The 11,722-nt window shown below is 34.8% G+C and overlaps 1 pseudogene across 1 annotated transcript; it reads left to right on the forward strand.

Moving 5' to 3' along the window:
• The first annotated feature begins 662 nt into the window (after positions 1-662).
• Positions 663-10,871, forward strand: LOC148623866 (proton-coupled folate transporter-like; annotated as a pseudogene). The gene is made up of 6 exons (XR_015919524.1): positions 663-3,218; positions 5,605-5,774; positions 7,227-8,327; positions 8,916-8,999; positions 9,337-9,493; positions 10,460-10,871. The product of XR_015919524.1 is annotated as a proton-coupled folate transporter-like (transcript).
• Positions 10,872-11,722: the final 851 nt, after the last annotated feature.

Raw genomic sequence — 11,722 nt, forward strand, 5'->3', positions numbered from 1 at the left:
TGAACAATGACTTAAAAAATAGAGCAAACATCACACTGTAAGATGAAGAACTTTTTTAAAAGAAAATCTAACATAATATCATAAAAATGTTCCACTGAAAAGGTTGGTTTGGTGAGTGCAAAACGAAAGTGAAAGTAGGGAAAATGGCTATTTATAGTTCAAGACTACTTTTCTGTCCAATCTTCGTGGACTCACCCTATTTTTTTTGCGGGAAATTATTTTTTCACATGTCCTTAGAAATGCTACATAAGTGAAAGTTTTATTGAATCAATTTACACATTTTTAAAAAATCCTAAAAATATGCACTTCACTATAGAAGTCTATGGGAAAATTAATACGATACTGAGACCTGTAAGGGTACACTATACAGTTACATGGAGATGCGCTGTTTCAAATTTTGTAAAACTTAAAATTAAAAGTTGGTGGATATATTGTTTAAATGTAGTTAAGCATTTATACATAGACAGATGTAATAAATGTAATGGTTAGCTACTTCAGAAATACTACCGGAATTTATGTCTGCACCGGAAAGGGAAGACAACTCTAGATGAAAATTGACTTCCTGCGTTGGTCTTCCTCATGTTTCACGTGCAGGACATAATCGTATGATTCAGTTGTGGAATAATTTTTTTAGGTTGACATTTTGAATTGGAGGTAAGAAGTAGATCAAATATAAAGCTATAACAGATACATACATTAAACAAGGATATCAAATAAGCGCAATTGCCGTTTTTTCTTCAACAGGGTTTCTTCTCTTTTGCAAATATTTTTTTGTAATATGCGCTGGCACTCAACGGCACTTCCAATAGACGATAATTTTTGTAAAAAAAAATCCCGATTGAGTGTTTCATTAAAATATACTATTATGTGAATACGTGTGAAAAATTGATTTGGGAAATATGAGGTTAAGAGTTAACTCCCTTGGTTATAGTTTATTTTCTCTATGTATTGTTAAAACTTTTTTTTGGATAAAAATCATCAAAATAAAAAACTATATAAATATTTTTTACATACACTTGAAAACATTACATATACAAATTGAACACAAAGAAAAGGGGGGATTGGAAAATCACATCAATATATTAAATAACAATTGACAACTAGCATAAGTATACATCTCAATTGAAACATACATTGGCATGTTAAATAAATGCTGTTTTACAGAGTGTAGGTTATTTATTCAATAGAGGGGGTTTCAACTGGAATTGCCTTTCCTTTGTTACATTGCTTCCCTTGTTATTAGCAAAAACTATTAGAAATAAGTTATTTAAATTGTATATAAAGAAGATTACTAGTAAAATTTTATAATAAGTCATTTTTACAGATAAACATGCTTCTAGTTATACCTTCATGACAATCTGGTTTTTCAATTATATCTGAAGTCTTGAAAATATTTCGAAAAATATAGAAAACAAATATTACCTTAATGATAACATACTACATGATTGATTTAATTGGATATCCATTGGTGAAACAGACTTTATTTCATTGATTTTGAATAAACCACAGTAAGTTCCTTGAAATAAGTTTGAGTTATCTCTCTTTGTTAGTAATTTCTAAATCTATGTTTTTGGAAAACTTTATATGTTGCTATAATTAGAAATGGGGATATCTGTTTATTGAAAGTAACCAATCAAATATGGTTATGTGGTTTTGAAAGGTCAAGGACTTCTATAAAGGACGTTACATATAAATTTGGAATTTTATTGGATATTTTTTCCCCTGAATTAGCTATAATGGTAAACAGGTGTAATTTAAATGAAGAATGGTGACCGGAACGTTTCTGTCCCCTGTCGTATTAGGTTCTCTCCTCATCATCAGATGGCTGACTTTCAAAAGACCTTATTTCGCACGAACTTTTGGCACTAAAATCGCAAGGGAATGAATCGAAAACGGAAAAGGGTCGTATTATTTTTACCCTTTTTCCACCTATTCAATGTATGTTTTCATCCTGTGGTAGTGTCAAAGTGCCTGATATTTTATAAAATTAAGTATTTGGCTGTTAGTTTTGGAAAGGCACCCCTGATTTGTACTAAAACTCGGTCATATTTTTTCAGTATGTTACCATGGCTACTGGATTTTATAACAGTAATCATTAAATTACTTATATATGAAAAAAATATGCACTTATTATGACAAAACACTAGAAATTTCTGTGCGGACTGCCTCAGAACAGCTTTATTTCAATAAAATGAGACAAAATTTTTAGAATTTTTTAGAAATGACCTAAATGTATTGTACAACCTAAACAATATTTTTTATAGTTGCATGTCATGTGTTTGGTGTTACTCGAATGTTGACGCATCATACGACTTATCCAATATGCAGATCTACAGTCTAATTTGGAATTTGTTAAATGAACAGAGTATGCGTTGTTTCTACAGTCTGAATTATGACAAAATTGTTCCAACAGGTAGGCAGGGGCTTCCGGTTGTCCCCTGTTATTTACAAGTGATTCACGGTCACTTGTTGTGCCGTCACAAACATTACAAAAAAATTTGAAGTTTTTTAATCTCGTTTTAAATTATGTTATTTTTAAGTAATTTTAAGATAATAACAGGACACTTGACAGGTTCTAAGTCTCATTCGTATATCAGAGTGTATCAGTTTCCAAATATTCTGAATTCAGTATTTTCTGGGCATATTTTTCTATTATTTAGATCTAATAATATTATTAATCTTTCTGAGTATTTTTCATTTCAACATTAACACTTTTATATTCTTTTCCGATCCCACAAGGGGATGAGCACACACACAAACATGACACACACACGGAAGAAAGAACGAAAGAAACAGACAAATTAACAATCAAACAGTCAAATGAAAAAGCTAACTTTGACTAAAACATATAGGGTAATTATAGGCAAATATCAGGGGCGGAGTCAGGCGGGGGCGTGCACCCCGCCCCCAAGATTTGCAAAGCATGGGTTGTCAGAGGTAGATTATAGCGCTTTTAGGTTGAAACTTTAATTTCACCCAAAATGATATCTACATTGCACCCACTCTAGAAGAATATTTTAAAAAGTTAATCTAAAAAAAATGTTCGCCTTGCTCTGCTCGGCGAAATTTTAACTGCGCCTCCTAATCTAAATTCTTGGTTCCGCCCCTGAATTTTTATATTAAAAAACCAAAGGAACTAGAGTTATCCTTCGTTTTTATGCCATTTAACGTTCTACATTTTGACTTTTCTACACACTCACAGGAACTGTCAGACAAGAGTAAGTATTTGTTATTCGTTAGTTTTGTTAACTTACAAAATCGATCAGAGCAGAGCTAAAATTTAGGGTATGATTTGTATTTAGTGACAAACGGTTATAATTCATTACTTAATGTTTTTATTCAACAGTTCTACAGTGTTAAAAATGTCATTAAATTTAGAACAAAATCAGTCCGGTGCTGTATTGAGATTTTTGGATGTTTGCCTTCGTCAACAAGCTTAACTAATGGGTGAACCATGAGTTAAAACCTGTCACTAAGTTTTTTTTTATAAGGATGCATTTTTGAAGGGGAAGTCAAGGTATGTCATGGCATTAGTCAAAATTATCAATCTTTAAGAGGTCCTTGCTTAATTATTTAATGGACCTCCACTATTCGATTTCAAGACCTCTACACTTATTTCTGAACCTTCACAATTCGATTGCAACATCTTCCTGTAGCATGCCCCCGTTTTGGACGGTAGCAAACAAAATACTATTGTAGTGTCCGTTTTGATTTGTGTAAAATCAGCACTTAAAAGTACCATCGGCAAAAATAAACTCTGATTCTGTACATCATATATGATAGAAACTGGAGATTGGTTTCACGTCCAAATATGATTATTCCGCTCACGAAAACCAATTGATTGTTACATAGATTTTCGTCAAAATGTTACGATATTTTCATCATGAATGTTTAATTCTGTGATTGGCGGATTAATGTAAAAGTTGTGACGTTTTGGCGGGAGGAAGTCCGAGAGTGAAATTATCAAAATTTATTACACTGGGAATAATCGGTAAACCGCTGCTATCTATATAATAACACTGTGGAATTCTGCCTGATTCTTCTGAGTTGGATATAACGTTCGACTTTCTCTGTACATTGATTCAGGTCTCTTTTCTCCAGGTTGTCTTGACTGTACATCTACATCATATGTCTCCATTTTTCTTTACAAAAGCTTTGCGAAACTTGTAATCTTCTACAATGGTATCTTGCTTTTCTGTAGGATTCTATCTTTTTTATTTCCCAAATCAGAAATTTTCACTAAGGATTTTGGCAATACCGATCAATCCTTAGTTAACATATAGTGAACTTGAATGTGATTACTTCTCACTTTTCAGTAAAATGTTAATTACTTGGGAACCAAGATTCTTGCGGGAATCGAAAGACTGTAATCCAGGGGAAAAGACCAGATTTGGAAAACAGACATACAGAACAAAGAACACGAAATAACCAAAATAATACATACAAAGTAAACAAGTAAATGAGGAGCTCGGACTGCGCTGAAAACTGAGAGCATGGACCAGGTGCAATAGTAAGGTAAGCGTCCTCTGCTTTCCTAGAGACACCCACCGAATTGCTCATGAAGTCATAAAGTCTAGGGTAGATGAAGAGGAAAGAAGGAAAACAATGACACGTTGAACAAATCAGTTCTCGTTGTGCAGATGAATACACGGTAATGATCCACAAGATCGTGATGACGACCATAAAACTTCCGTAGTGATGACTTCAATCTTGTAGCAACACAACCCTGTTCCAGAAGCCTGATTGTAAGAAATTTACACATTTTAAGAAATCGCGGTACAAAAAGTCTGGCCCCGTGCAGGTCCGGGTGTTGAAAGAATAGGCCTGCATCAGCGCTAAGCTTGTCGTAAAAGGCCACTAAATAGTGCTCAAAACCCAAGCCGGCGGCTAGGGCGCTCTGCCCACAGAGCAACTGGGATGTGTGCCCCAGGTGGTGGAATGGGGTACCCCTGGCGTGTTACATGCTGGGGTTGTCAGGCTATAATACGGAAAACCTGACCGCAAACCATAGTGGTGCACCGTGTTGAGAAAGATGCCACGTTCCTCGCACGTTAAAGAACCCTACTGTGGTATTCTTCCGGAGTAGGAACCATAGGGCTCCGCCACAGGAGGCTAAATTGCCCGACCCTACCCATCTCTCCCTATTTCCAGTGGCAATCAAAATTTGTCGACCCCATTGCCCTTGTGTCTCATCCCTTTTTCATTTCATCATCATTTCATGTTCATCGTCTGAATATAGCTGAAATATTGCTGCTTGGACGTTAAACCCCAACAAACAAACAAACAAACAAACAAAAAGTCTGCGTAGTTATGGTAAGCTCCGACAATGTTTGAGCTGTAATATGAAAATTCCATACGCAGGTGGTGAATGGACTTTGCCACAAATAAAAGGATAGTTGAGAATATGGAATGAACAGTCATCGCGTTTGTCGTAATGCTTGGTCAACAGTTTTCCTTCACCGTCGACCTCTAAGCGTAGATCAAGATATCAGGCTGACTTCACAGTGTCTGTAGTAAACTTTTTCTGGAGTTCTTTGGGGGTAGATTCGATGTGTAAAATCGCAGAAACTAGTATTTTTTAACGATAATACGTCATTTTTATAGATTTAAGATCTAGCTAAACGAAGTTCCTTCTTTTGGATCAGATCAGCTTTAAAGTCAGCCTCATGAGAGTGAAGGAATAGGTCAGCAAGTAGAGGAGCACAATTTGTTCCGATTGGAATGCCGACCGTTTGTTGAAAAAAAACGTGTCAATTTTGCTGATAGGTATACAGGTAAGTGTGACACAATTAGATTCTAATATTTGGCGCAGTTTCTACAACCGCAATGTTAAAATGTGAAGTAATTTCTATGTACCAAAAATCATAATTTGCGTAAAGATTCTAGCCGCATTCATTGATCGATTCTAATTAATTTGTCATTGATTCTAGTCGGTCCAATTCGCCAATGTTCGTGTTAAACATGTAAATTTACTATTGCAAGTCAACAGAATGTACTCGGGACTTTCATGTTATTGTATTGTGATTCGGGAGTTTGGAGAGCTTCTGAATTGCAGATAAACTGCACCACCAAGACTTCTTCGTGACCAGTTTGTTTTGGAAAGTGTTTTCAGGTTGAAAAGCTTATAGCACTGTCTAAAAAAATAAACGTAATTGTTACTAACAGTCACCCAGGTGTCGAATCTTTGGTTCTTATCAGAGTTGAGCCGTTGTAAATTAAAAGCGAATAAAAGTACTTCAAACATTCTCTTTGGTAAACTTGTGTCCTTCATACAGAACTGCTGTGATAATAACCGTGACTGAGTAAAGAGAGTTTTTACTTAGAAACCTGGCAGGCTACGAGAAGAAAATCTTGGTGGAAAGGATAGTATATTTTTATTTCATTGTTCTGGCCTCATGGTAGGATCGCTTTTATAAGAAAGCGATTAGTTCCACCCCTTACCAATCTGTCCTTTTTCATATGGGAATTGTTCGTTTTCTTTTTTTTTCCAATGTTATTTTTTCAGTACTGTTTTCCATTTTAATTGAAATTTTGGGGACTTCGGGGAGGCTTGGGTTTATGTGAAGACATTCAAATATATGAAGTTTTTTTAAATAAAAATGAACATTTTAGTGTGAGTTAACAGGAAAGACGTGTATAATCTAACTCCTAGTTCGTTTTGATTCTGCGTGTTCAGTTTAATGTTCATCTTTGAGTCAAATAGTAAAGCAAAATGCTGTCTTTTAAATGTAACATAAACTACGATTTCCAGCTTAATTCTTATTCATAGAGTGATAGGCTTAAATAAACCCTAATGTATTAATTTGATGAACATGCTTAATATACACTTGCGCGAGATAGGGCTTAGGTAGAACGAAAAATTGTCCTCCAGGAAGTGTATATTGATCATATTCCACGCATGCTCATCGACCATCCCACAGTCACTTCAGTATATCGCACTTGAAGATAAATTCTCTGTCGCAGTCTTCGTTGAAAACTTCGTTCAAGAAATCAAACAAAGTTAAATCGTTTGATGTATGTCTTGATTTAAATGACTAAATCAGTCTTATCAAACCCTAATTTAGGACTACACACATCTTATGTGTATCCCTCAAATAAGTAAAAAAAACTTTTTCGTTTACTAGAACTTAATTTTAGATCTGTTGATTCCATAAACGAGTTGTGCATGATTTATCGGTTTTCATGTTTACATATATACGCACTTAATCGCAACTTTCTGTTTTCAGAATGAACGAAGCAAAGGAAAAAGAACCTCTTCTATCAACACATTCAACAAATCAGAAATTCCACTGTAGCAAACGTTATGTATTACTCGAAGTCATTGGATGCCTCCATTTTGTTGCGTTCGTAGCCTTGACTCCAATACAACAATTTTATGTTATTGACGAAACGGCGAAGAAATATGGTCAGCAAGCGGAAACAAATAAAAACATTTGTGCAACCTCCAATTTCACTAACAGTACGTACGATAAAGTGCAGGAAGAGTCCGCTAATATCCTCACCTTCTTGACATTTTTCAGTACAGCACTTGCGGTGATCCCCATTCTAGTTCTTGGTTCCTTGACGGATAGGTACGGTAGAAAAGTCCCTTTACTAATATCCTTGTTTGGATTGCTGGCAAAAGAAATTGTAATGCTTGTAACGGTCTATAGGGGCTTGTCATTATGGTACTTAGTCATCGGTGAAATTTGTATTGGATTAACAGGGCATTTTGGATTACCTTTAGCTGCTATTATGGGCATGATAGCTGACACCACGAAGGCAGGACAGGAAAGGGCGACGCGGATTACTATCATAGAGGCTGTTGTTGCCTCTGCTGTGGCTCTTTCAAACTTGGGGGTAGGTTTCTGGATTAAAGATGGTAACTACAAAGATTCGATCATTATGTGTGTATCGTTATCGACTTTTGCAATACTTTTAACATTTGGATGTCTGCCTGAGACTCTTACAAAAGAAAAAAGGACTTCATCAACTTTTTGCAGCAGGGAGATGCTGGGAACTTGTATAAAGCTGTACAGGAAGGATAAAAGAAGGTCTATGCTCATTATAGGACAAATTATATTTTGCATCAATGTTGGTGCTGTGCTAGGAAAAGTAAATGTGTTGACATTGTACCTTCTTCACCATCCTTTGTGCTGGAGCGAGATTCACGTACAAGTATTTTCATGCATCTCCACTCTAATAAACTGGGTTGCTATAATATTTGGTGTAAGACTTGTTACATAAGTACTTGAAAGACTGTACTATAGTTATTATTGGATCTGTTTCTGCTGTAGCTTCTTTAGTGGTATTGGCATTTGCAACTAAGGATTGGATAGTATATGCACGTAAGTACCATATCAGTGGCCTACCATGATGCTCATACATATAATAAGATCACTCATTAATTATGTGCATTTTATTCGGGCATACGAACCCATTGCACAGAAAAGGAGAAAATAATTGTTACTTACACTTGTAATTTTTTTACGGAAAGGCGTTGTGTGAAATACTCGTATGCCATGTTTTTTTTTCAACAAGTTTAGTTCTTTGTTTCTGAGTTAAAGAGAACTATAACCTTCAAAAATATGTGTTTTTTTCCGTATCGTACTATATCTGTTGGATTTGCTTCAAACTTTACTGGTGTTTAAGTTATGGAGGTCTGTGAATTCATTTTATTTTGTTCTTTGTCCACATGATTTATGACTGTTCTGTTTGTTTCCACTTGGGCACGGGTGTATCGCGCTCTCTGGGCACAACTGTTAGTTCATAATTATTTTCGCCAATGTTCTTTAATTGTATTTTATCTTCAAAATGAAACAGCTACCACTTTAAATTTGAAGTTTCATTTTAAGTCATACAATTAAATATTTTGTTCCTGTTTCATTTTTTCTCCATTTTACTTCTTTATATGTTATACTACATCTGTTGTGTAGATGCTGTTGTTGGAATTATGGCAGTGGCTAATTCACCAATGCTGCGTTCGATGCTCTCTAGAATCGTTGAGCCAAGTGAACAAGGTATTTATGTATTAAAATAGTCTCGTGGTCAGGGTAACACAGAAGTTTATGTTGTCACTTTTAAATTTCCGATTTTTTAAGAATGGAGAGATTGATTTTTTGGGGGAGGGTTGCACAACCACCTGTTCTTTTGGCTTCTTCAACTTCAGAAACTGGTGTGTTGCTTCGCTGAAGAGGCATGTCTTTTAGCACTGAGTATGTCCAAAGTTATTTTAAATATTAGACATCATCTTCACCTTAAACTTTTTCAACTAATAAGTTTATTTCAGTAATGCTAGCCCATAAGAACAAACATTTGTCTCAGCCAGTTTAATTATTGTTTAATGTTATATTTCAGGTGGTATGTTTGCTTGCCTAGGTAGCTCTGAACTCCTACTTACATCTCTAGCAGGGCTATTTTATGGCTTGATATACAAGGATACTGTCAGTTTCTTCCCTGGATTAGTCTTCATTATGATGGCAGGAATAGTGGTATTTGAATTCTGTTTAGCTATGTACGTATTCCCCACTTAGGTATCTTTTTTTCGAGAACACTGTGTAAAAGACAAGAAAACTCATTTGAAATGCGGAATTAATTATTTTGATAGATCTCCATGAGAAAGTCTAAATTGATAATTTTATCAAACATGAAAATAAATACCATTGTCATGCAGAAAGAAATATTTATTTGAAATAAAAGGACCAATGATATTCAGCATCTTCCTGCGACCCTCAATTCCCGACTTGGAAGAGTGGGATTTTAGTGGACACTACTTGTTCATATTTGAAACAAATAGTTAAAACATTTGTAAACATTTGTACTAAGAAAGTCTATAATTTTAGTGTATGATGTGCATTTTCAGTGGTGGGTCGAGGGAGGCGACCACGAGAACTTAGTATTGTCGGAAAATTTGCTAATTTCGTGTAAAAATTAAAACTTGAAAGCTTATACAACTTTGGTAAGTACTATAAAAATGAAGTCTATTGACATTATAGAAAAAAAACATGGTAAATATATATTGGGTTAAGAAGCATCATTCTCATTTAACTTTAACCAAGTACAGTATGTCATTGTCACATACTTTATACTGTGGTATGGTGTATATGTGGGGCCTCATTATCACACACCTTATACTGTGGTATGGTGTATATGTGGGTCCATTGTGTCACATACCTTATACTATGGTATGGGGTATATGTGGGTCCATTTTGTCACATACCTTATACTGTGGTATGGTGTATATGTAGGTCCATTTTGTCACATACCTTATACTGTGGTATGGTGTATATGTGGGTCCATTTTGATTTTCGTCACTTCTACAGTATTCCACATTTTTGTTTTGTGGTTTTACTAACATCAAACAACTCAATAAAAAGTTGAAAAATTACAGGAAATCGATATTCAAAATGGATATGAAGTCTCTGGTTAATAAAATGATTTTGCACAAAGAAATTGACGAGAACATGTATAATTTTTTCAGAGTTTTGTACAGATTAATGTCAAAAGAACCACCTTCCGCCACAGAAACAGTTGTTGTGGTGTCTTGAAGTAAACAGCATTTTGAAGAAATTGTCTTTTTGTTCAGCATGATCATTCATGTCTCGGACTTCTTTTTCCATTTTTTCCACTTATGATTAAAACAGAAATGATGTATTATCTGTATTATACTGTGAGCTTAGCATTTTTTCTCACTGAAAAAGTATTTGTCTTTTCATAAAAAAAATTATTTTTATGGTTGTATTTTTCATAATACGTACTGCTAAGTGTATGGACACCTATATAGTAGTTTAAAAATCTTTGTGGTTGTTCACTTTCGGACTATGTTGTAGACTACATATATATATAACAGCTGTATCTACTTAGTTCTTTCACTGGTACATTATTATACATTGTTCTGTTGTGTATCAATTATTTGGTTGTTACAGCCAATGGTTACTGTATTATATCATATATTTAGATTAAAATATTCCTTTTTATCCCCCCGCGACAATCTGTCGGGGGCATATTAATTTACCCCTGTTTGTCCGTCCAGATTACACATGATCATGGCTTGTCCGGCTATCTCCTCGTACAGTTTTTGAACTACAATCAATAATATTTTACATGATATTTATACACATGATGATGGTGTGCAGGGCCAAAGGATTTTGATTTTCCTGAAATTTTACGGAAATTGGTGATAGTTACACTTACTCATTTTACTCAGAAATATATAAATCATGGCTTGTCCGGCTATCTCCTCGTACAGTCTTTGAACTACATCTAAGATATTTTACAGGATGTTTCTACACATAATGATGGTGTGCAAGGTCATATGATCTTGATTTTCGGGAAATATAACGGAAATTGGTGAAAGTTAGACTTATTCGTTTTCATCAGAAATAGGGCTATATAGCTGTAGTTTTTGAACTATATCAAAAATGTTTTTTGCAGGATGTTTCTACACATAATGATGGTGTGCAAGGTCATAGGATCTTGATTTTCATGAAATATTACGGAACTGGTGATAGTTGGACTTTGGAATATTACGGAAATGGGTGATAGTTAGAATTGGTAAATTTTGTCAGAAATATATCCCAAGCAACAAAGTTAGGGATTTGTTATTGGGGGTATAAACATTTTTTATGTGTCTGTCAGTTCGTCCATCGGTCCTCTTTTTCTCATTGCAACGAGTCTGACTCTACCAAACAGAATTTCACGACACTATGTGGTCAGGATACGATGCTTATATTTAGGAATTTCT

Source organism: Perna viridis, chromosome 2 (assembly GCF_037379345.1).
Source record: "Perna viridis isolate PV_CMFRI_1.1 ecotype Kerala chromosome 2, ASM3737934v1, whole genome shotgun sequence".
Taxonomy (NCBI): domain Eukaryota; kingdom Metazoa; phylum Mollusca; class Bivalvia; order Mytilida; family Mytilidae; genus Perna; species Perna viridis.